The sequence below is a fragment of the Hemitrygon akajei genome, chromosome 15 (assembly GCF_048418815.1).
Source record: "Hemitrygon akajei chromosome 15, sHemAka1.3, whole genome shotgun sequence".
Classification (NCBI taxonomy): domain Eukaryota; kingdom Metazoa; phylum Chordata; class Chondrichthyes; order Myliobatiformes; family Dasyatidae; genus Hemitrygon; species Hemitrygon akajei.
Window position 1 is genome coordinate 21622704 of NC_133138.1, and position 26430 is coordinate 21649133.

The window sequence follows — 26430 nt, forward strand, 5'->3', positions numbered from 1 at the left end:
TATTAATCAAAGGGCTTAAAGTTCTGAAGGCATAGAAGTTGATAATGTCAAGGTGGTTTCAAGTCCACATTGTTGTCTGTTTTCCACCAGTCTGACTTCTAGTTTGAAGTGGCTATGTGAGGTTCATGCACATCGAAGCTCTGAATCCCACTGGTCAAAATGTCTCTCAGACTGTGCATACCTTCTTAATTTTCCCTCACTGGCACTGCTGTGGATCTCTCAATCTTTGTCCATAGTCAGGTGTGTCTCTTTTATTCTGACACAGTACTGCATAACAATATTATTTTCTTTTAGGTCCATGAAATTTCTAAACTGTGTTGCTCTAATGAGGTAAGTAAATTCTATTCAACCACACAATGTGCCCAAGGCCCTGTATTTTAAGAGACCAGAAGTCCCTACAAAAGACTGTGAGAATGGCTTAGAGGGTCATAGGGGTCTTCCTACTATCCACTGGGGGCATTTATCAGGAGCGCTGCGTACGCAGGGCCCTTAGAATTATTAAGGATCCCATCCATCCATCCATCCAACATCCTCTTTGACTTTCTACCATCAGGCAAGAGATGCATAAAAACATGAATGTTTAAGATGAGAAACAGTTTCTTCCCCCAGTCCATTAGGCTACTGAACTCCCTGTCGCATTGGTTAATTTGTTCTGTACCTTACAATATTTAATATTAATACACTTCAGTTTGTTATTTATGTCTGATTCATCTGCAGATTTTATCCTTCCCTTCATAAGTTATCATGGGTTTTAAGTGTACTGCTGTGCTTTACACCCTGGTTTGAATAAACGTCTCATTTCGATATACATTATATGGTCTTCTTAATATGGCATTAAGAAGAGGGACGCCTCACGTCTTAATAAGCTGGTAAGGAAGGCGGGCTCTGTCGTGGGCAAAGTACTGGAGGGTTTAACATCGGTAGCTGAGCGAAGGGCGCTGAGTAGGCTACGGTCAATTATGGATAACTCTGAACATCCTCTACATAGCACCATCCAGAGACAGAGAAGCAGTTTCAGCGACAGGTTACTATCGATGCAATGCTCCTCAGACAGGATGAAGAGGTCAATACTCCCCAGTGCCATTAGGCTTTACAATTCTACCGCCAGGACTTAAGAACTTTTTAAAAGCTATTATTAATGCTTTTTGAGATAGTGATTTAGATGCATATCATATTTTTTTACTGAGTTAAGTATTGTATGTAATTAGTTTTGCTACAACAAGTGTATGGGACATTGGAAAAAAAAAGTTGAATTTCCCCATGGGGATGAATAAAGTATCTATCTATCTATCTATCTATCTATCTATATACGTTATATACATGTATAGAGTTAAATGACAATAAACTTGAGTTGACTTGGCTTCACTTAAGTCCATTTAGGATCTATTCAAAATAGTTTTCAGGCTACTTACTGATTCCATGTATAAATATTTAAACTGAATTTTCAAGGATTGTCCAGTGATCCAGTAGCTTAAACATTCTCATAGTTTTCTAAACCAGCCGTCTATTTCTGACTTCACTTCAAGTCAAGCCAGATTTATAAGGCAGAATGTTTAACATATAAATCAGAAAGAATCATTTTAAAATATCTCACATTATTTTTGTGTGTAAAATTACCATCAACTTGAAATTATGACTGTTACACAGGATCAACATTATAAAATGCAGATGCACACATAATCAGACAATTCATAGCACAAAGGAGGCCATTAAATCTATTGAAAGTCTTTAATAGGAAATCTTGAGTTGTTGGAATTCCTATCAAAGCTGCTGTTTCTTGGCACCAGCAAACCAGGATAAATCCTAACATCCAGTGCGAAGAATTAGCAAAATTCCTCAACTCTAGGTGTTTTGGTGTCCTCCCATATCTCAATATTGTTCATGCTTTTTGGTTAATTGGACATTGTACAGGTGAGTGTAGAATCTGGAAGGATTGATGGTAATGTGAGGAGGATAAAACAGTTTGGGTAGGATTAATGTAAATCAGGGTGCAAGATGGACAGTGTCATCTAAGTAGGCCTCAGGGCCTGTTTCTGTGCTTCATCTTGATGCTGGTTTCAATTCAGCTGCTTTGGTGTCTCACTGTACACCTGCGCCCTTCTTATCTTCCAACCTCTAGATATGTTTATCTCAGAAAGCACAATTACCTTTGTGTTCTCACTTCCTAAGGCTGAGCCACTCTTCTCTACTTTCCCTCTTCCTAAATAAATAAAATTAAACACTGATGACTCTTTTATCTTGACTTTCGAATCTCAGGAAGTAAGCTATTCACTCTATCAAAAATATTTTTAGAAACACTCTATTAAAGAACAGAATTAAATCTCTGCTCCAGTAGAAATGGACCAATATTTTAAATCTTCTCATGCCTGTAGTTGGCTTTTCAGCACCTTGGGCTATCATCCTGTTTCAAAACGACCGATTGGTGTACAAAAACAATAAAAAGTTCGATCAGTAAGAGTATTACATAGATCATGTTTCAATTTGACCATTTCTGATTTACTCCTGGTCCGTTTTGGACTTGTATTGCCTGTCCGTCAGTCAAAGACTTGGGTCAATTCTCATTCAAATACGTCAGTGGGGCTAGTTATTGCACTTGTTGAAAGCTACTCAGTACGTGGATGATAATTAATTTCATCACCGTGGAATCATATCCAATTCCCAGATTTGACAAAGCTCCTTTCCAAAGCCATATTATTTATCTCTTTATTAACTGAAAAAGTGAATAAAGATTATGGGTGAAACAACTTAACCCTCTTAGACCATAAAACATTGGAGGAGAATTAGACCATTCAGCCCATTGTGTCTACTCTGCTATTCCATCATGGCTGATCCTGGATCACACTCAATCCCATACACCTGCCTACTCGCCATATTATTTGATGCCCTGACCGATCAGGAAACCATCATCTTCCACCTTAAATAGACCCACAGATTTGAACTCAGCCACGGTCTGTTGCAGAGCATTCCACAGATTCACTACTCTCTGGCTAAAAAAAAAATTCCTTCTTACCTATGTTCTAAAAGATCACCACTCATTTTTGAGGCTGTGTCCTCTAGTTCTGGATACCCCCAACATAGGAAGCATCCTCTCTATAGCCATCCCATCTCGACCTTTCAACATTCGATAGGTTTCAATGAGATCCCCCCACATTCTTCCAAATTCCGGTAAGTGCAGGAGTAAAGCTGCCAAACTCTCCTTCATTCCTGAGATCATTGATATGAATCTCTCCTGGACTCTCTCCAATGACAATGCATCCATTCTGAGATATGAGGCCCAAAACTGTTGACAATACTGCAAGTATGGCCTGACTAAAGTCCTATAAAGCCTCAGCATTATCTCCTTGCTTTTATATTCTATTTCCCTTGAAATAAATGCCAACATTGCATTTGCCTTCTTTGCCACCAACTCACCCTGTAAATTAACCTTCTGTGAGTCTTGCACAAGGACTCCTAAGTTCCTGTGCACCTCTGATGTTTGAACCTTCTTCCCATTTAGATAATAGTCCACACTACTGTTCTTTTTACCCAAATGCATTATTGTACATTAACCAAGACTGCATTCCAGCTGCCACATTTTTGCCAATTCTTCCAACTTGTCTAAGTCCTGCTGAAATCACGTTGCTTCGTCAGCACTAACTATCCCTCCACATATCTTTGCATCATCTGCGAACTTTGTCACAAAGCCACCAACTCCATAATCCAAATCATTAACAAACAATGTGAAAGTAGCGGTCCCAATACTGACCCTGAAGAACAACAACAGTTACTGGCAGCCAACCATAAAAGGTCCCCTTTATTCCCACTCATTGCCTCCTGGTTGTCAGCCATTCCTCTATCCATGCCAGTATCTTTTCTGTAACGCCATAGGATTTTAACTTGTTAAGCAGCCTTATGTGTGGCAACTCATCAAATGCCTTCTGCAAATCCAAGTAAATGACATCTACTGCCTCTCTTTTGTCCACCCTGCTTGATATTTTCTCGAACAACTCTAACAGATTTGTCAGGCAAGATTTCCCTTTCCAGAAACAATGCTGACTTTGACTTATTTTATAATTAGTGTTGAATTACTCTGAAACCTCATCCTTACTAATAGACTCCAACACTTTCCCAACCACTGAGGTTAGGTTAACTGGCCTAGAATTTCCTTTCTTTTGCCTTCCTCCCTTATTAAAATGTGGAGTGACATTTGCAATCTTCTATTCCTCCAGGACCATGCCAGAATCAAGTGATTCTTGAAAGATCATGACAAATACATCCATTATCTCTTCAGCAAACTCTCTCAGGACTCTTGGATGTAGTCTGGCTGGTCCAGATGACTTATCCACCTTAAGACCTTTGAATTTGCCTAGCACTTTTCCCTTTGTAATAGCAATGGCACTCACTCCTGCTCTCTGACATTCACAGACCTCTGCTGGTGCCTTCCACAGTGAAGGCTGATGCAAAGTACCCATTAAGTTCATCTGCCATTTCTTTGTCCCACCAGCATCGTTTTCCAGTGGTCCACCTGTCTTGCCTTTATCCTTTATATAACTGAAAAAATACTTTCAGTATCCTGCTTTATATTATTGGCTAGTTTGACCTCATATTTCTTCGACTTTTCCCTTCTTAGAGCTTATTTAGTTGCCTTTTGTTGAATTGTAATAGCTTCCTAATCATCCATCTTCCTATTCACTTTTGCTACCATATATGTACTTTCCTTGGCTTTTAAGCAGTCCTTAACTTCCCTTGTCAGCCACAGTTGCCCACCCTGCCATTTGAGAACTACGTCTTCTGTGGCACATATCTATCCTGTGGCTTGTAAACTATTCCCAGAAACTTCAGCTATCTCTGCTCTCATGTCATCCCTGCCGGTGCCCTCATCCAATCCACCTGGGAAAGCTCCTCTCTCATGCTTCTGTAATTCCATTTATTCCATTGCAACACTGATATATGTGACTTATGCTTTTCCATCTCAAACTGCAGTATGACTTCAATCATATTATAATCACAGCTTCCAAAGGGTTCATTTATGTTAAACTCCCTAATACACAATGACCAATCTAAGATACCCTTTCTCGAGTAGGCTCAAGCACAAGCTGCTCTAAAAAGCCATCTTGTAGGGATTGAACAAATTCCCTCTCTTGCGATCTGCCACCAACCTGATTTCCCCAGTCCCCTTGCATATTTAAGTTCCCCATTACAATTCTGTAATTACCCTATTACATGCCTTTTCCCGCTCCCTTTGCAATCTCAATCCCACTTTCTGGCTACTATTTGGAGGCCTATATATGATTCCAATAATGTTTTTTTCAGCCCTTGCAGTTTCTTAACTCCACCCACAAAGAGTGAACATTCCCTGGCCCTGTGTCGCCTCTTTCTAATGATGTAATTCCACCTCTTACCAATAAAGCCACACCACAGCCTGTGCCTTCCTTCCTCTCCTTTCGATACAAAGTATATCCTTTTATGTTAAGCTCCCAACTATAGCTTTCTTTCAGCTACGACTCATTGATGCCCACAAGATCATACTGACAAATCTATAATTGCTTCACAAATTCATCCACCTTATTCCAAATACTACACACCTTTAAATACGGCTCCTTCAGTCCTGCATTCTTTGCCCTTTTGAATGTTGCCTTTGTGGTACAATTTAACTCTCTGCTCTCAGAATGAGAATCAGAATCAGGTTTATTATCTGCCACCTCATTCTATTCCTATCCTCGGATGCTTCTCATCTTCCTTGTTAACTTCTTGTATTCTTTTTTCAGGATCTCCTCCCCTTCTCTACCTATGTCATTGGTACCAACAGGTAACATGACTTCTGGAAGCTCACCCTCCCTTTTCAAGATATTGTGGATACATTCAGAAGCATCATGGACCCTGGTACCTGGGAGGCAAACTACCATCCATGTTTCCTTTTAGTGTCCATAGAATTGCCTGTCCGTCCCCCAACTATAGTGTCCCCTATTACTACTGCCATCCTCTTCAGTTTCCTACCCTTCTGAGCCACAGGGCCACAGTTAGTGCCAGAGGCACAGCCGCTGTTGCTTCCCCCAGGTAGTTCATCCTCTTAATGTGATCAGCATCAAAGAAATCAAATATTTTCTTAATGGGACTTGGAACAGGTACATTATAACTTCATCTTGCATGTGGCATTGAATTATATATTCCACCTGCTATGATACCATGCTGCCCTCAAGTGCCAGGCCTTATATCAGTGTGGTGAAATCAGCAGGTATCTTCTCCATGAATGCTGGAAATCTGCTACATATATTTCCATTGAAATATTCAAATTCCTTCACTGGGCTAGTTGCAGAACTTCAGGGTCAATGTGTTTGGCCAACACATCAGAAAGGATCTAGTTTTATGAGGCATTACGGATAGCTGTAAAATCAAATGGAAAGGAAATTGTGCTGGAACTAAAACAGTGTGGGCAGAAGAGGAAAACTGTATCCAATATTAGAACTAAAAATTAGCATGAAGATTCATTTCAGAAGAGAGATTTTGGCAGAAAATCCAAATTAAAAATGTTGAAAGGAAGCTCCTGTGATTACAAGTTCAAGATTTCTTTCTATTCTCACCTTTTAAATGACCACAAAGGGAAAAAGAACAATTTGCTTGATACAATATCTATGACAGTTGTGGTGCCCAATAGAAACCTATTTTGGAATTGCAACTTCAGAAAAGTGCATCAAACTATATGTCACAAACGTGAGAAAATCTGCAGATGCTGGTAACCCAAAGCAACATACACAGAATGCTGAAGGACTCAGCAGGTCAGGCAGCATCTGTGCAAAAGAGTAAACAGATGACGTTTTGGATGAAGATCCTCCTTCAAAACCGAGAGGGAAGGGTGGAGATGTGTCATCTTGAATACCTGCTGTTTCAACATTTCAAGACTGAATAGGTAAACAATTGTTTTTTTTTAATGTCATTGATTGGCTCAGATTATTAATTTTCTTCATCTTCTTCAGAATTTTTTACATCAAATTCCTTGTTCAAAAATATGGGCACAGGGAATTCAAAGACAACTTGTTGCCAGTTCTGTGCAAAATCCCCCCTCTTCTCTCTGGACACATACATTATCCCTGAGCAGAATCTCCCTTACAGAATAGTGGAAATCCCCATTCAAGTCAAGTCACTTTTTATTGTCATAATAACTGCTGGTACAGTACACAGTAAAAATGAGACAATGTTTTCCAGGACAATGGTGCTACATGAAACAGTACAAAAACTACACTGAACTACGTAAAAACAACACAGAAAAAAAACCTACACTAGACTACAGACCTACCCAGGACTGCATTAAGTGCATAAAACAGTGCAGGCATTACAATAAATAATAAACAAGACAATAGGCACAGTAGAGGGCAGTAAGTTGGTGTCAGTCCCGACTCTGGGTATTGAGGATTCTGGTAGCTTGGGGGAAGAAACTGTTACATAGTCTGGTCGTGAGAGCCTGAATGCTTCGGTGCCTTTTCCCAGATGGCAGGAGGGAGAAGAATTTGTATGAGGGGTGCGTGGGGTCCTTCAGAATGCTGTTTGCTTTGCGGATGCAGCATGTAGTGTAAATGTCTGTAATGGTGTGAAGAGAGACCCCGATGATCTTCTCAGCTGACCTCACTATCCGCGGCAGGGTCTTGCAATCTGAGATGGTGCAATTTCCGAACCAGGCAGTGATGCAGCTGCTCAGGATGCTCTCAATACAACCCCTGTAGAATGTGATGAGGATGGGGGGTGGGAGATGGACTTTCCTCAGCCTTCGCAGAAAGTAGAGACGCTGCTGGGCTTTCTTTGCTATGGAGCTGGTGTTCAGAAACCAGGTGAGATTCTCAGCTAGGTGAACACCAAGAAATCTGGTTCTCTTAAATGATCTCCACCAGGGAGCTGTCGATTTTCAACGGAGAGTGGTTGCTCCGTGCCTTCCTGAAGTCAACAACCATCTCTTTTGTTTTGTTCACATTCAGAGACAGGTTTTTGGCTCTGCACCAGTCCGTTGGCCACTGCTGCTTCCCTCTGTAAGCTGACTCATCGTTCTTGCTAATGAGACCCACCATGGTCATGTTATCCACAAACTTGATGATGTGGTTCGAGCTGTGTGTTGCAGCACAGTCGTGGGTCAGCAGAGTGAACAGCAGTGGACTGAGCACGCAGCCCTGGGGGGCCCCCGTGCTCAGTGTGATGGTGTTGGAGATGCTACCTCCGATTCGGACTGACTGAGGTCTCCCGGTCAGGAAGTCTAGGATCCAGTTGCAGAGGGAAGTGTTCAGGCCCAGTAGGCTCAGCTTTCCAATCAGTACCTGGGGGTTGATTGTGTTGAATGCTGAACTGAAGTCTATGAACAGCATTCAAACGTACGTGTCTTTTTTGTCCAGGTGGAGGGTGATGGCAATGGTGTCGTCTGTTGAACGGTTGGGACGGTATGCAAACTGTAGGGGGGGCCAGTGAGGGGGGCAGCAGGGTCTTGATGTGCTTCGTGACGAGCCTCTCGAAACACTTCATGATGATGGATGTGAGTGCAACAGGACGGTAGTCATTGAGGCAGGACACTGAAGACTTCTTCAGCACGGGGACGATGGTGGCGGCCTTGAAGCACGTTGGAACAATGGCGCTGCTCAGGGAGATGTTGAAGATGCCAGTGAGAACATCTGCTAGCTGGTCTGCACATCCTCTAAGCACTCTACCAGGAATATTGTCTGGTCCAGCAGCCTTCCGTGGGTTGACCCTGCACAGGGTTCTCCTCACATCGGCCATGGTGAGACACAGCACCTGGTCATTTGTAGAAGGGGTGAACTTCCTCGCCGCCACGTCATTTTTCACCTCAAAACGAGCTTAGAAGTTGTTCAGCGCATCTGGGAAGGAAGCATCACCTGCACAGTCAGGTGATGCTGTCCTGTAATTGGTGATGTCCTGAATGCCCTTCCACATGCGCTGCGTGTCGCCGCTGTCCTGGAAGTGGCTGTGGATTCACTGGGCGTGTGCACGCTTTGCCTCTGTGATGGCCTGGCACAGTTTGGCCCTCGCTGTTGTTAGAGCTGCCTTGTCGCCTGCTCTGAAGGTGGAGTCATGGGTCCTCAGCAGTGCACGCAACTCCGTGGTCATCCATGGCTTCTGGTTAGCGTGTGCAGTGATGTTCGGACACAGTGATGTCATTGATTCATTTGCTGATGTAGCTAGTCACTGATGTCGTGTACTCCTCTAAGTTGGTAGAGTCACCATTGGTTGCAGCCTCCCTGAGCATGTGCCAGTCAGTGTGCTCAAAGCAGTCTTGAAGAGCAGAGTTTGCTCCTGCTGGCCAGGTTTTCACCTGCTTCTCAACTCATTGTGTCAATGCATACTATCATAAGCAACACATTTCAGGGTAAACATTGCAAACCGGTGGCTGATCACACAAACACCAACAAGCTATTGAATTGTCCTTAAATACCACACACTTGATTCCTGAATTGTCAGTACATGTTCTACCCCCTGCGCATGGTCTCTTTAGAAATGGCTTAACTTCAGTAAGCTATCTCAAGTAGCAGCAGTGATATTGATGATGTCCTACGAGTGCTAAATTCATAGCATTTTATAATGGATAACAAATTCCTAAGAGTGAAACAGAAGCTATAAACTAAGCTAGGCGCAGGAAGAATAATGGATTCCTGGGAGCAGTTAATAGCTTATCGAGAGTTTGTAGCAATGCAAGAAACAAGAAACAAGTAGAGTTTATAATGTCATTTCAATCCCCAGGTCATACACTTAGAGCATGTTATGCTTTATTTTGCTTGTAACAGTTCCTATTTATCTTTACAATTGCTTTACTTGGCTTTGAGTTTAATACAATTAAAACAGAGACGTTAATAGTAGTGACGTATTTTCAACTTTTGCATTATGTGTACCACCCATGAGCTATGAAAATCAATTATATAATAAAGCTGCAATTTCTTTTGTGAGAAAGTAATTATTTTCTGGCTAATTATTGTACAATTAAAGATCAGTGTTTTGTGAGTTTTTTCTTGATATAATATTAATACTTCTAATTAGTTGAGAACAATACCTTAAGGACATGGAAAGCAAAGCATATAGATCATGTAAGAAAGTTTGTTGGTAATAAGGAAGGCTGTAGCATATAGAACTCTTTGAGCCTTGATATCAGGGACACAAGCAGTCATCATGGCTCACACATTTGCCATGGTAGCATAGCAGTTAGCATGATGAGATTGAAGCTTGGGGTGTCTGATTTTGTTGTTCAATTCCAACGTCATCTGTAAGGAGTCTGTACATTCTCCCCATGGGATGTGTGGGTTTCTCCAGGTGCTCAGGTTTTCTCCCACAGTCCAAAGACATATAGGCTAATAGGTTTGTTGGTAATTGTAAGTCGTCCCATGATTAGGCTAAGGTTGAATGGGGGAGTGGGTTTGCTGGTGTCTCATAGTTCCACAGTGTATCTCAAAATAAATCAAAATAAAACCCCTGTTTCACCATTAACTATGCCTTTTAAATGATTCTAAGGCCCACTGTGAATGACTACAGAACAGTCCATAGGAAACATCAAGATTTGATGGGCTGAATGGCCTAATTCAGCTCCTATGACTTATGGCGTTATGATTCGCATTGCTGCCTTTGCCCTTAGGACCATGAGTACAAACTTAGGGTGGTGTATCCTGTAGACTTCTATAACACAAGAGATTCTGTAAATGCTGGAAATCCAAAGTAATGCTGGAGGAACTCAGCAGGTCAAGCATCATCTAGGGATAGGAATAAAGAATTGACTTCTTCGGCCAAGTCCCTTCACTAGTACGTTCCTATTCTCTGGAAGGGAGGAACCTGGCATCTCTCTGCAGTAACAAAGCTATAACAGTTGAGTTGACAGATACTAAAGGATGTAAGCTCCCAATCCGCCCCACATATCCCACTATATATTAATTTTATAAGCACAGAGATTGTACATCATTGCATGTATCCACAGATCAATCTTGAAACAAAAGCTGACAAACGAGATGAAGAAACTGCAGTATCTCAAGAGGAGTGCAAGAGATTTTCACTCCTCGTGGCAATGCCATTGAAGGTCTTTGAAGATACATTTGTTCTGAGGGCCAAGGAATGAAAAAAGTGTATCTTCAGTGGTTAGACACAGGGAACTTTCTTTGCATTCTTTTGAACTTCCCTGAGATTCTGAGTTCTTTATGAAGAGTTCAGCTTTTTAAAGTCCCAAAGGCTTCTCTTGAAATGTTATTAAAAGTATAGCAAATATGATCAATGTATAATAGTTGAGTCCTGAGTACAATTTTTTGGAAATATTTCAATACTTTATTAAAATTATACTGTCAGGAATCTTTTATATGAACACGATTGCTCAGAAATGTATCCCCAGTTAGTAATGCTTAACATGCTATATAGAAGTGGCATAATTATATTGTGCATTTATTGCTACTGACTGGAATGAATTACTAGACAATAGTGTAAAAGACTTGTTTAATAACTGCATTTTCATAGATGGTGTATTGCATATTCTTCAATCATTCTCTGTTTTGGAATTTTTATAAGAGTGTTTACTGTGTGAATTTCTTTGGCTGCTCCTTAAGCATCACCAACCATGTGATGCAATCGACAATCATGTATTTTTCTACCTTTTGATACATGTTAACAGAAGAAACTTACTCAGTATGTGTTGTTCTGTCCATCCTCTCCTTTTCTACCATTTCTGAAACACCTATGTCGAAAAGTACGAAAGATGAGAGAAACTTTGCAAAAGTGTCTCTGTCCAAAACATTGTGTCTGTTTATTCCATTCCATAGATGCTGCCTGACAAGCTGAGCCCTCCAGCATTTTGTGTGTGGTTCAACGGTGCAGCGATCCTTAATGCATTTGCAAAAGAATATTTAAAGAGAAACCTTTGCACAAGTCTTTTATGAATTGATCTGTGTGAAGATTCACACAACAGCAGGCAAAGGGGAAGGTTGCACCTCCTCTTTATACCCTTCCTTGTGATCATGTCCATACTTTGAGTAACAAGAAATGCCTGCGTTTTCAGATGATGAGCTCATGATGCTCATCTGTTGCTTTTTCATTAACCTTCTTAATCTTCTAACAAAAGCCATTTTCACTTTTTGCCACTTTCAGGCATACACATATGTTTGCAGACTCGGTCAAAACATTTATTCATATTATTGACCTCAAAGAAATTCTGCTAATAATAGCTGATAAAATAATCAGGAGGAGCATAATGATCAGATGATCAGATGATTGATCTTAACACTTTGCTGGCCCATCATTAGGAGCATAAGTTCCCAATGTCTAAATATCCATTTCAGTATTAATGACTTGGCATACATGTCTCAAAGGCGGAGATGTCTAGGTATCCACAACCTTTATGAGTGAGGAAACTCCTTTTCATTGCAGTTGGAAATAGATACTTTATCCTAAAACCATGTTTATTGTTCCAGATTCTCCCACAAGGGGAAAGTTTCCCCAAGACGAATCCCCGACCATCTCCTTCAGGTTCAATAAAATCACATTTCATTCTGCTAAATGTCAGTGAACAGTGACCAACTCAGCTCAATTGCCCTTTATCAAGCAAATAATTCAACACTAGAATCAATCTCATGAGCCTTCTTTGCATTACCATCTAAACAAGACTATCCTTCCTTAAATAAAACCAAAGCTGCAAGCAGGTATTACCTCTTCAAAATTCTAAACATTTATAAGATTTCTCCATTTTGTATTCCACGCTATTGAAAGAAAGGTTAATATTTCACTTAGCTTGTTGATTCATAATGTACCTGCAAAATATTTTTGTGCTCCTTATATGAGGTTAACTGAATTTATCTGAAAATTTATTCATCACCAAACATCAAAATAAAATTCTGCTTTTGTGTTTCACCACTAAAGCGAGTAACTGCACATAATACTTCAGCTGCCATTTTTTGCCTGCTCATTTAACTTGTCTATATCTTTTTTATGTGCTCATAATGTAAAAAATCGCACCTGTATTCCTGTCATCAGTAAACGGGGACATAATACACTTAGTGTCATATGAAGAGCAGGATATGAATATAAATTCTGAAAAAAATTGGAGATCCTGCATCATTGCAAGATTTCTAGCCTGAAAGTGACTTATTTATACCTGCTATCTGTTCACAATTTTTTGCCATCAGTTAACTGATGCTCTCTCCATGCTAAGGTAGCACCCTAAATAATATGAGCTCTTACTTTGTGGATTAATGTTAAATGTGGAGCCATTGTTGTCTATCTTCTGTATTATTAATATAATAAATTGCATCAACAGATTTGCAGCTGACACCAAGACTGGGATGTGGTGGACAGTGAGGAAGGCCACCAAAGCTTGCTGTGGGATCTGAACAAGCCAGGAAAATGGGCTGAGAAAAAACAGTAGACAGAATTTAATGTACTCAAGTGAAAGCATTTTGACTTCGAAAGGACAGGCTATGGTAAGACGTACACAATGAATGTTAGGGCTCTGAATTGTGTGATAGAACAAAGGGACCTGGTAATACAGATCCATGAGTCAACCATGGATAGGTAGGGTTGTAAAAGGAGCTTTTGGAATATTGGCTTTCATAAATCAGAGCAGAGATTACAGAAGTTGTGATGTTATGTTGAAGTTGTATGAGACATTAGTGAGGCTGATTTTGGAGAATTCAGTTAGTTCTGGTTACTTACCTGTAAGAAAGACACCAATAAGCTTGAAAGAGTGCATAGAAAATTTACAAGTATGTTGGTGGAACATATAGAACTATGTTATAGGGCAAGGTTAAATCGGTTAGGACTTTACTCCTTGGACTATAGGAGAATGAGGGGAGATCTTATAGAATTACACAAAATTATGAAGGGTATAGATAGCAGGAAAGTATACAGGCTTTTTCCCCTTAGTTGGGAAGCACAGTAGCACAGTGGTTAATGTAACACTTCACAGCAGCAATGATCAGCCACCTGACTTCAATTCTCACTGCTATCTGTAAGGAATTTGCATGTTCTCACTGTGGCCACATGCGTCTGGGTTTCCTTCAGATTTTGCAGTTACCTCCCACTATCCAAAGACATACGGGTTAGGGTTAGTGAGTTGTGGCATGCTATTATGGTGTCGGGAGCATGGGGACATTTATGGGCTACCCGCAATATATCCTGGAACTGTGTTGGCCATTGACACAAATGACACATTTCACTCTGTGTGTCAATATGCATGTGATAAATAAAGCTAATTTTTAATCTGTAATCTTTAATCTCGGGTTGGGTGAGATTAGAACTATGGGACAAAGGTTTAGCATGAAAGGTGAAATATTGAAGGGGAATCTGAGGGGTTCACTCTTCACTCAGAGGGTGGTGTGAATGTGGAACAAGCCAGCAGAAGTGGTAGATATGGGTTTAATTATAACACTTAAGAGAAGTTTGATAGATGGGAAGTGTATGGAAGGCTATGGTCCAGGTGCAGGTGTATGGAACTAGGCATAAGACCAGGTTAGCATGGATAGATGGGCCAAAGGGCCTGCTTCTGTGCACTACATCTGCAATAAGTTCTTCAATCATTACTTCCCTTCCATAAAACCATGCTGACTTGCCTTTATATGGATAATGATTCACTAAATGTTCTCTTACTACATCCTTAGTAATGAACTATGATTCTTTCAGAACCATAACTCACACTTATATTGTTCCTTTACTCCAAAACCAAAGAGCTCAATCATCTTTGAAAGCATTATCAAACCTAAATTGAAATAAAGCCCCATTCTTAGATTGGAGCAAGGACTGGTAAAAAAAAAAGATTTTATGAAGCTTCTTAAAGGAAGGGAGGTTTATGAAAGAAATACAAAGAGTGAGAACCTCAGAAGATGAAGATAGCCACAAGCAGTTGACAAATTAATATTTCATGTGAGCCTGAGGCCAGAATTAAAGTAATACAGATATCAGAATATAGGGGTAGAGGAGATTTCAAAGTGCGGGGGGCAGTGAAGTCTTGGAAGAATTTGAAAACAAACCGAGTAGTTTAAAAATATGACATTGCTCCGCAAGATCCAACAGAGGTTCTGATTACATATGAGGGCACCCTCAGCTGGAGGAGTAACATCTCATATTGCATTTGGGTAGCCTTCAAGCTACTTCCATGAACATCAATTTCTCTAACTTCTGCTAATTTTTCCTTCCCCCCCCCCTCTCTTTTTCCAATCCCTATTCTAGCTCCCCTATTATACCTTCTCTTCCCTTCCCTGTCCATCACCTCCTTCTGGTGCCCCTCCTCCTTCCCGTTCTCCAATGGTCTGCTCTCCTTGTAGATTCTTCAGCCTTTTACCTCTTCCACCTTCACATCCCAGCTTCTCACTTCATCTTCCCTCCTCCATCCACCTACCATCTCCCTCGCTTTGTTTCAGCTCTCATCTGCCAGCTTTGTATTCCATCCTCTCCCCTCACTTTCTTATTCTGCCCTGTTCCCTCCTTCCTTTCCAGACCTGATGAAGGGTCTTGGTTGAAAACATTAAATGTTTATTCAGCTCCATAGATGCTGCCTGACCTGCCTGATTTCCTCCTGTATTTTTTGTTTGTTGTTCCGATTTCAGAACTGAGAGATAAATTGGATTTGATATGAAATGTGATACGAAAAGCAGTGTTGGAAGAGCAGAAGTTTATAGAGGTGGGTAGGAACACTTCAACCAAGTGGGTATCATATTTACTGTATAACTAATACTGGAATGTTAAAGGTATGAACGGGGCAAGGGCAAATGTGAGTGGTCTCCCTGAGGTTTGTTGTAGCATGGATAATTCATATCAAAGTCAGAAACTCATGTCAAGGTCAAATATTACACCAGGAGAGTAAACTGTCATTTCCACCTCAAGTAATTTCTACCAGTCAAAGGGATGGAGTTGACAGAGAGACCAAAAGTAATTGTACCAGACTGTGAAGGAAAATTTTGCCAGTGATTATCTGATTATGCCTAGTTAAACACATAAATTGTAGACTCCTTTGGGAATGGTAATATTTTTCAGGAAGCAAAATGTCACAGAGATAACATATAAATCAATATTTATCTGATTTGTGATAAATGAGTCAGGTTATGAACCTTATTTTAATAATTATTTCATTATTTCAATATTGAACAGTGTGGCACATGCTATTTACCCATTTGTAAAAATCGCATATTTTCTCAAGCAGTCTCAAGAGAATCTATGGGAAGTGAAACAGAGTTAACATTTCAGGTCAGACACCCTTCATCAAAATTTGAAAAAAAAAACACAAAGATACTTGTAAAATTACAAACAAGAGAAAATCTGCAGATACTGGAAATCTGAGCAATACAGGCAAAATGCTGGAGGAATGCAGCAGGTCAGGAGGCATCTATGGAAAAGAGTACATTCGATGGTTCAGGCTGAAACCCTTTGGCAGGATAGGGGTGAAATGTAAATTAGTCAGTGAGTGAGTGGAGCCAATAGTGAGTTATGAATTGTAGAGCAAGAATAAAGCCCTAGAAGTTGTGCTGGGCATGTCCTATACTCATAGAACATAGAACATCAGATCACAGCACAGTCCCTTCAGTCCATGATGTTCTGCCAACTTTTTAACCTACCCTAAGAGCAATCTGATGCTTCCCTCCTACATTGTACTCTATTTTTCTATCATCCATGTGCCTAAGTGATCCTTAAATGCCCCTAATGTATCTGCCTCTACCACCACTCCTGGCAGGGTCTTTCACTGTTTAAAGAACTGACCTCTGACATCCTTTCTTCCATAGTTTCCTCCAATCACTTAAAATTATGTCCCCTTGTTTAAGTCATTTCTGCTTTGGGGAAAGAAATCTCTGGCTGTTCAGTCTGTCTCTACCTCTTATCATCTTGTACACCTCTAACAAGTCACTTCCCATCCTCCTTCACTACAAAGAGAAAAGGCCTAACTTGCTCAATTTATTCACTTTTTTAATATATATACTGTATAATTTCTGATTTTTGCATGTTTTTTAATCTATTCAAAATATGTATACTGTAATTGATTTACTGATTTATATATTATTATTTTTTCTTTTCTATATTGAACTGCTGCTGCTAAGTTAACAAATTTCATGACACATGCTGGTGTAAACCTGATTCTGATTCTGATTCTGAGACATGCTCTCTAATCCCGGCAGTATCCCGGTAAATCTCCTTTGTACACTCTGTAAAGCTCCCACATCCTTTCTATAATGAGATGACCAGAACAGAGCACCAAGTGTGGTCCAATCATAGTTTTATAGAGCTGTAACATTATCTCGGTGCTCTTGAACTCAATTCCCCAACTAATGAAGGACAATACACCACATGTCTTCTTTACCATTGAACTTGCCCAGCAACTTTGAGGGATCTATAGATTGTGGGTCCTATGATTGCTCTCAGTTCCTCCATACTGCTAAGAATCCTACTATTAACCTTATACTCTCCCTTCAAGTTTAACCTTTCCAGAAAACAACAAAAAAAGAAGAAAATAACAAGAAGAAAAATAATCAACCTGAATCAGTACTACTCTCAGCTGTCTGGTACAGACTGAGAAACCAAGTGACCTGAAATGGTACAATTCTTGATTGAATCCAGAAAGTTACAAAGGGCCCAGTTGGAATATGAGGTGCTATTCTTCTAGCTCAGATTGGGCATTACTGTACAGGAGGCTACGGACCCAGTTGGTCCGCAAAATGAACACCTAGATCTGTGTCTGGCTTCTTCAAAGTAGTGGAAGCTACACTGTGAACACTGAATGCAGTATACCTAACGTGCAAGTGAATTGCTGGTTCACCCTGGAAAGACTCTGTGGGTCCCTGGATGAATGGAGAGGAAGAAGTGAAAACACAAGTGTTGTATCACCTGCAGCGGTAAGGGGAAGTGCTTTAAGAAAGGACAGGGGATGGGGGGGGGCGGTGGTTGGTGGCAAGTATTAACTGGACCAGGGAGTCCTGAAGGGAAAAATCCCTCCAGAATGCTGAATGGGTGGAGAGGGGTGTCCCAAGGAAGAATCACTTTGAAGAAGGTGGCAAAATTTGCTGAATGTGTTGGGTGATGGGGTAGACAGTGAGAAACTGAGGAACTATATCATTGTTCCGTCCTGAAGGGGACTGCCTTAGAATAGAAGGACGTCTCTTTAGGACAGAAAGGAGGAGGAAATTCTTTAGCTGATGAACCTGTGGAATTAATTGCCACAGACGGCCATCGAGGCTGTCATTGTGTACGTTTAAGGTGGAGGTTGATAGATTCTGGATTAGGTAAAACCATCAAAGTCTATGGGGAAAAGGCATGAGAATGGGGTTGAGGGGGTAAATAAATCAGCCATGATCAAGTAATGCAGCAGACTCAATTGGCCTATTTCTGCTCCTATTGTTTGTCTCATGCTCTAAAACTTCATGTTGCAAAGCGTCACATTTACTGAAGGGCAAATCCCCCAAAAAAATCAGTGTCATAAAGATGAATATTTATGGATGAACTTTATTTGAATTGCCTGGTGTTCAAATTTGCTAACTTCTGCTGTCTGCTTCGCATACTCACACTCTACATCTTGGAAAAGAATCCTTTCTTTAGTTCTGCATTATGACTTTTAATTCAATGCGATTTCCTCTGTCAAGGCTCCCCATGGCAATGACATACTGTGGTGAAATTCAGTATTGTGAGGCAGTTATAGCTAGCCTTCTTAATGATGCCTTAATAGTTGGAGCAAATGGCATCAAGAATGCATATTGCAATTTTTATAGCATGATTTGTGAAAGCTTGTCAAGAAATGACACGTAGTTTGTAAAACACAGTCATCAGTTCCAAATAAATACTGGTTGTTTTGGAAGAAAATAATATACTAATTGAAGCCACTCAATTGATTCACATTGGATAAACCAGAAAAATTAGACGTTTATTCTAGGTTAAAAAAAACACTTTCTTTGGATGGCCAGGGTTGAAAAAAGCTTGAAGGCCTAACTTCAGAACATCCAATGAGGCTTATCATGCAAATGGAGCCCACAAATGAATAAAAAGGCTGGTAGGAGAAGTCATACCAAGTCTTTCCCACAATGAACCATCATGTATAAATATTATAATTCTTTAAACATTCATCATCATCATTATGTGCATTGTCATATGATGTTGGCGATCATGGTCTATGACCATAATTGTTCTTTGCAAAATTTTCTACGGAAGTGGCTTGCCATTGCCTTCTTTTCGGCAATGTCTTTACAAGGCAGGTGACCCCAGCCATTATCAACACTCTTCAGAGACTGTCTGTCTGGGAGCAGGACCAGCACTTATGATATGCACCACCTTCTCCCATGGCTTCACATGACCTTGACTGGGAGTGGGGAGGGGTGGTAATCAGACGCTACACCTTGCTCAAGGGCGACCTGCAGGCTGGCAGATGGAGGGAGCATTGGTCCATGCAAATCCAGACCAGAGTTAGAATGTGTTGCAGGGATGTTGAAACAAAACACAAAAATAAATCCGGCATCTAAATGAGAGGACAATATATTGAAAAGTCACCCCAGAGATTGTTAAGCAGTGCTGTTGTAGCAAACAACAATTGCTTTAAACACATACAAAATGCAGAAGGAAGTTGGCAGGTCAGGCAGCATCTATGGAGGGTGATAATCAATTGATGTTTCAGGCTAAGACCTTTCATTATGATTAGAAAGGAAGGGGGAAGAAGCCAGAATAGGAAGGTGGAGGGGGTGTGGAAAGAGGGGTGGGGGTGGGGAGAGGACAAGCTCCAGGTGATGGGTGAGACCAGGCGAACGGGAAGGTTCGTGGGTATGGGAGGGGTGATGATGTTGGAAGTTGGGAGGTGATAGGTGGAAAAAGTGTTTTACCATTTTGCTGAGAAAGGAATCAATCACCATCATTATTCCATGAAACCAATCATAACTCATGGATTTTCATGCATACATAGTTTAGCCTGGATATTTCAAAGTAGTCATGAGTAATTCAGGATACCTTCATGCTCAGCAATGTTCTAAGCCTTCTGCACCAGAATATCATTAAAAAAAAAGAACTTTCAGCTGAAATAAATTCAATGCTGCACTCATCAAACTTGTAATATATTTGAAACTCGTACTCATTTTAACTCAAATTCCAGGTAATTTTTTAATGACTCACAAATTTATAAACATTGCTTTGAAAACTATCTGAGCACAAAAACCTGACTTTACGAATGTGGAACACAATGTTGTCCTCTTTGGTTGCAAGGAAATACAGAATATGGAAAAAAATTGCACGGATCCTGAAAGATCTCCATATTTCAGCATGGTATATGTGTTTCAATCTTGGTTTAGCACTCAGTATAATACTAAAGGAATGAATTTAGAATTATACTTCCTGTTGTGGTAAGCTTGGAATAAAAAGATGAACATGATTGGCTGCTCCTCAGGCTATTTGATGACATCACAGCTACTGGATGCCAGGGATGCTTCATTGTTAATTGAACGTTCTAACCCAAGAGCCCTGGAATTCAAGCTTTTAAGAGAGCCAACACATATCAGAGAAGCTGGGTATATTGACCAACATTTCTGTCCAGCCTGGGAAAAGTGAAATCATTCAGGTTATCCCTGCACTTCACAAATTTGAATTCATAATCCCTGCTTCTTAGCAACATGTCAAACTGAAATAGATTGTCAATTAGTATGAAATCTAGAGCTTTCTATTATTTTATCTCCTTCTGTCAGGTCACATCTATATCTATCCTTTCAATTGATGAATGTGGAATACAATGTCCTCCTTCAATGTTGTAAGAAAACACAGAAAATGGAAAATATTGCAAGGCATTCTACATTCATGAACTATTCACATTCCCACTTTAATCTTTGTGAAAGTTCTGTTGCAATCAGCAAAAAAACTAAAATATTGACAATCCTTTGATGGTCCCCAAAGCTTCTAGTGATTAATTTTTCATGACATTTGCTTGTACACATTTGTTCAACTAACACATTGTGGTGATACATTTGACTGTATTGAGTGCTGCTTCCTCAAATCTCCTGTAAGCAGATGTGATCCTGACCTCAGATTCTGTCCATGTGGAGTTTGCACTATCTCCTATGAATCATCTTTGGATGCTTTGTTTTCTTTCCACCTCACAAAGCCATGAAAATTGATTGGTTAATTGTTTCCTATACACTCAGTGGCCACTTTATAGATACATCCTGTACTTAATAAAATGGCCTCTGAGTGCACATTTGTGGTTTTCTGCCGCTGTAGCCCATCTATTTAAGGTTTGACATGTTGTACTCTCAGAGATACTCTTGTGCTCATTGCTGTTGTAACACGTGGTTGCTTGAGTTACTGTTGCCTTCCTGTCAGATTGAATCAGTCTGGTCAATCTCCTCTGACCTCTCTCATTAACAAGGCAGTTTTGCCCTCTAAACTGTTGGCCACTGGATGTATTTTGCTTTTTTGCACCATTCTCTGTAACCTCAAGAGATTATTGTGCATGAAAATCCCAGGATATCAGCAGTTTCTGAGATACTCAAACCACCCCGTGTGGCACCAACCATCATACCATGGTCAAAATCACTTATGTCACATTTCTTCCCCATTCTGATGTCTTGTCTGAACAACATCTGACCCTCTTGACTCAATGTATATTATGCCTACTGTAGGTAATTTGTGGAAGGAACAAGAGGGGTTCTATTGGGTACATTTGAGGGAATGGGCTAAGGGAAATGAGTGGGGAAAGGAGATTTGTGATATTGAGAGCTGGCGGTGACTTGATGGGCTGAATAACCTCTTTGGAAGGAAATACTGAATATGAAAAATATTAAACTGGCCCTTGTTAAAATGCATAGCACAGCTTGCCTGCCATGTAGAAGTGCCAAATGCAGCAGTGACACAAAGCAGCAAACAACAGAATTTTGTTTCATGAGTATTTGCCTCTTTTCATTTACTTTCTGTCAAAAATGTGATACAGCCACAATAAATTTAGCCTTTTCTGATTTCCTATAAAACTAAAGGTTTACAGAATTAAATAATAATGAGCAAATGGATCAGTGTCAAAAATCTTCCTGCATTGTCACAAAGATTTCTCAAAATGGGTTGAATACTTCATTTCTGACATCACAAGAATGAGAATATCAAATCTCAGAAAACACCACCAACCTTTTCCTCATCACAGCTTCCGGAGGTTTCAGAGGATAAAGACATCCACATTGCATTATGATACAGGAGTCCATTTGTCAATCAAGTCAATGACAGTTCTCAGAGCAATTCTACTGCCCCACTAACTTCCTCAAAAACCCCTTCTCCCCATTTTCCCATCAATTCTACCAACCATCCATCTCCAATTAACCTAGCCTATCTTTGGGATGTGCAAGGAGATTTGAGCACTTGGAAGGAATCTATACAGTCACAGAGAGAATGTGTAGACAGTGGAAGTCAAGAATAAACCTTGGTTGCTGGGGTGAGGCAGCAGCTCAATAGTCAAGAGCATAATATTGTCCACTGGCTTGCATTTAATTGGAAGAAGATGTTACTGTGGATCAAAATCAAATGGGCAGTTAATTAAACAGGGGTTTCAGCACATTAATGGTAGCAAAGCGATTAGCACAACACTACTACAGTTTGGGGCATCGGAGTTGTGAGTTCAGTTCTGACGTCCTCTCCAAGGGCGTCCACCCCATGGAATGTGTGTGTTTTCTCTGGGTGGTGCCGACTTCCTCCCCAAGTCAAAAGTTGTAGTAGTTGAGTTAATTTCTCATAATAAATTGTCCCAGGATAAGGCTAGGATTGATACAGGGATTGCTGAGGTGAAGCGACTCAAAGGGCTGGAAAGGCCTACTGTATGATGTGTCTCTAAATTTCTAAATATATATAGACAGAGGTGATTGCAAGAGTAGAAATGCATGCATTTTTTTCAAGAAGTGTGATACTCTCAAAGCTATACATTATGTTGTCAGGGCATAGCACTAAATGTAAGTGAAAGTGGGCAAGGATAATATATGTTTTCCAGTCTTCAAAATATCACGGGAGCAGAAAACAAATTAATCGTGGAGGTTTTGTGAATTTGAGTAGAAAGATAAAGATAGAACCATATACGCTTCCCTTTTAACTGATACAAGAACAAAATAAAGAGGAAGGATTAATACACACTCAGTGGCCACTTTATTAGGTACATCTGCTTGTTAATACAAATATATTATCAGCCAATCATGTGGCAGGAACTCAATCCATAAAAGCATGCAGACATGGTCAAGAGGTTCAGTGTTGTTCAGCAAACATCAGAACGGAGAAGGAATGCGATCTAAGTGATTTTGACTGTGGAATGATCGTTGGTGCCAGATGGGAGTATGTCAGAAACTCTTGATTTCCTGGGATTTTCACACACATCAGACTCTAGAGAATGGCATGAGAAATGAAAAGCATCCAGTGAGTAGCAGTTTGGTGAGTGAAAATGCTTTGTTAATGAGAGAGGTTTGAGGAGAATGGCCAGACTGTTTCAAGCTGACGAGAAGGCAACTGTAAGTCAAATAACCACGCATTCCAACAGTGGTGTGCAGAAGAGCATCTCTGAACACACAACATGTCGATCCCCGAAGTAAGTGCACTGCAGTAGCATTAGATTAATAACACACACTCAGTGACACTTTATTATGTACAGAAAGTACCTAATAAAGTGGCCACTGAGTGTATTTTTTACCACAGTTATGGTATAATATATTTCTTTTCACATAGATTAAAAACTTCTCATTTTGTGCTTCGAATAGACATCTGTTTGGAGAGGCTCAGTTCCAAAAGAATATTCAAACTGAAAAAAAGGGCCTCGCCCAAAATGTTGACTCTTTATTAATTTCATTAGATCCTGCCTGACTTGAAAAGATCCCCCAGCATTTTGTGTATGTTGCTTCAAACTTCCATACATTGACATGATTATTATTGTACAAACGATACAATTATCTGCATATTTTAAACCTTGTGTTTGTTATTTCAAGTTTTCAGAATCATATATCAACATTTCAGATTTTAGATAGATGTACTGTCATCAGTTGATGAAATTAGTTTTCAGTTAATGATTTATAAATCTGATTAGTTAATGTAGAAGGTCATGAATTGGTTCAAAGACACTGGACACTTTTAGTGGACGCAAGAGAAAATTACTTCCAGCCAGCACAAATCATACATGAGGCTCACAGAGCTATCTTCAGTGGGATTCTAATGAATTGCTTAATACATCAGAAACCTGAAACTTGGCTTAATGAGCTCATTTAAATTTAAGTTCTCCAGAGATCAAGGCCATGACTTATCATCAATATGATGCCCAAATGATATAGTCTAGTCTGGCAAACGTACTTCATATCAACAGCCAGAAGTAAAACAAAATGTAAGTGAAAATGCACAGTCACAATACACAAAGCTCTTTGATGGTGTTATCAGTTAAAAGGGAAGCAAAGGTCTTAACTGCTTGAGTCCTAAGGAAAAAATAAATAAATATATCAATAACAGTCATGCTGAGTAATTCATTCTTGCAGCCAACAACACAGAACCCAATTTAACTGTCATAATCTTATACACAATCATGTGTCAGGCGACAAATGTTCTCCAAGCTTAAAATCCCCTCAATTTTGGTCTACTGGGTTGAAATTTCACAATAAATAATACAAAGCACACTCACTTTATTGTTTCTATGCACATGCTAAACAGCATTCCTTCAAAATTCCAAATCTAGTTGTCACCTCTGATCTTTGCTTATAGCTAAGTATAATATATCCCAAGCATTTACTTTAGCCAGCAATGCACTGCGAATTATCTCAGACAAGGCCCACAAACGTTTACATAATATGTAGACCTGCATAACATCATAAAATATAGCATTGTTGCAATTTATGTGACAAATATAGTTCTTGTTTGTTGAAAAGGCATGTAATTTCTCAGAACTAAATTCAGTAAAGCATAGTTTTATGTGTAAATTATTTATATATAACAAAGATGACCTTACATTTTAAATCATAAATACATGTTTGCCAATGTCACAGAAGTTGGTGCTGTTGTGTAACGTGTAGAAGGTTGTCATAGGTTACTACGGGGCAATGATAGAATGCAGAGCTGAGCTGAGAAGTGGTAGATGGAGTTCAATCTGGAAAAGTGTGAAGTAAGACAATTTGGAAGGATGAATTTGAAGGCCAAATACAAAGTTAATGGCAGTATTCTCAGCAGTGTGGAGGATCATAGGGAATTTGGGGTCTTTGTCCATGGATCCATTAAAATTGCAATGCAAGTTGATAGGGTGGAGAAGAAGGCCTTTAGTGGGTTGGCCATCATTACTTGGGGGAAATTGAGTTCAAGAGCTGTGAGAAAGTGTTGCAGCTCTATAAAACTATGGTTTGACTACACTCGGAGTATTATGCACAGTTCTGGCTACCTCATTGCAGAAAGGATATGGGAGCTTTGTGGATAGTGCAGAGGAGATTTAACAGGATACTTCCTGTCTTATGAGGCTGAGGAGGGGAAAAAAGGATCAGCCATGAATGAATGGCAGAGCAGACTCAATGGTCCAAATGGCCTAATTCTGCTCTGATGTCCTATGAGGATAGGTTGAGAGTTAGAGTTTTTTTCTTTGGAACAAAGGGTGATGAGAGGTGACTTGACAAGGTGATGAGGCAAAGATAGAGTGAACAGCCAGCATGTTTTTCTTTCCCAGACCCCAATGGCTAATACAAGAGAGCATAATTTTAAGATTATTAGAGGAAAGTACAAGGGTGTTGTCAGAAACACTGTAGTTTTTTTTTTAAACAGAGAGCAGTAGGTGCATGGAACATACTGCTGGGGTGGTGGTAGAGGCAGATATATAAGGAATACGAGAAAATCTTAGATAGGCACACGAATGTAACAAAAATGTGAGAGAAAAAGGTTAAGTTAATTGTGGGCCGAACAGACTGTACTGTGGTGTACTCTTCTCAATTCTATACCTAGAATTACATGTGCATGCAGTATTGTGTGCTAGACGGCATTATGAATGGCTCAAATAAATACTAGCCCATAGTCTGAAAGCTCTTAAGCTGCTTCATGTTCAACTTGGAAATGTGGGCCAACTGCCCTCCTTCAGAGTTGCACAATGCTGTGGAAGATGACACTTCTCCTATCGGCAATGTGCAGCCATATCTTCCTTGCCCAAATTCGGTTCTGAGAGCTTAGGCAAATGGCCAAGAAAGGGGCCAGGAATGTGGATAAGTGATATATTTTCTTTTATGGAGCATAGAAAAAGGCCCTCTGCACCATAAGAATTGTAGCAATCGTTTTGTTCATCGACACTAATCCCAATTGTATGCAATTGGTCTGTATCCTTCTCTCCCTTGCCTATTTAAGTGTTATTCTAAATGTCTCTTCAATACAATGCTTGTACTTTACACCACCACCTCCTTTGGCAATGTGTTCTAGATATTGATCACTATCTGTGTGTAAAGAACTATCTCCTCAGATCTCCTTCACCATTAATTCCCCTCATCTTAATGCTATGATGTCTTGTTTTTGACATTGCTATGA

General features: G+C 40.0%; 1 protein-coding gene across 9 annotated transcripts in view; it reads right to left on the reverse strand.

Annotated features, from left to right (window-relative positions):
• Positions 1–26430, reverse strand: part of tenm2a (teneurin transmembrane protein 2a) — a 2964155-nt gene that overhangs the window by 1370307 nt on the left and 1567418 nt on the right. The window lies entirely within an intron of this gene.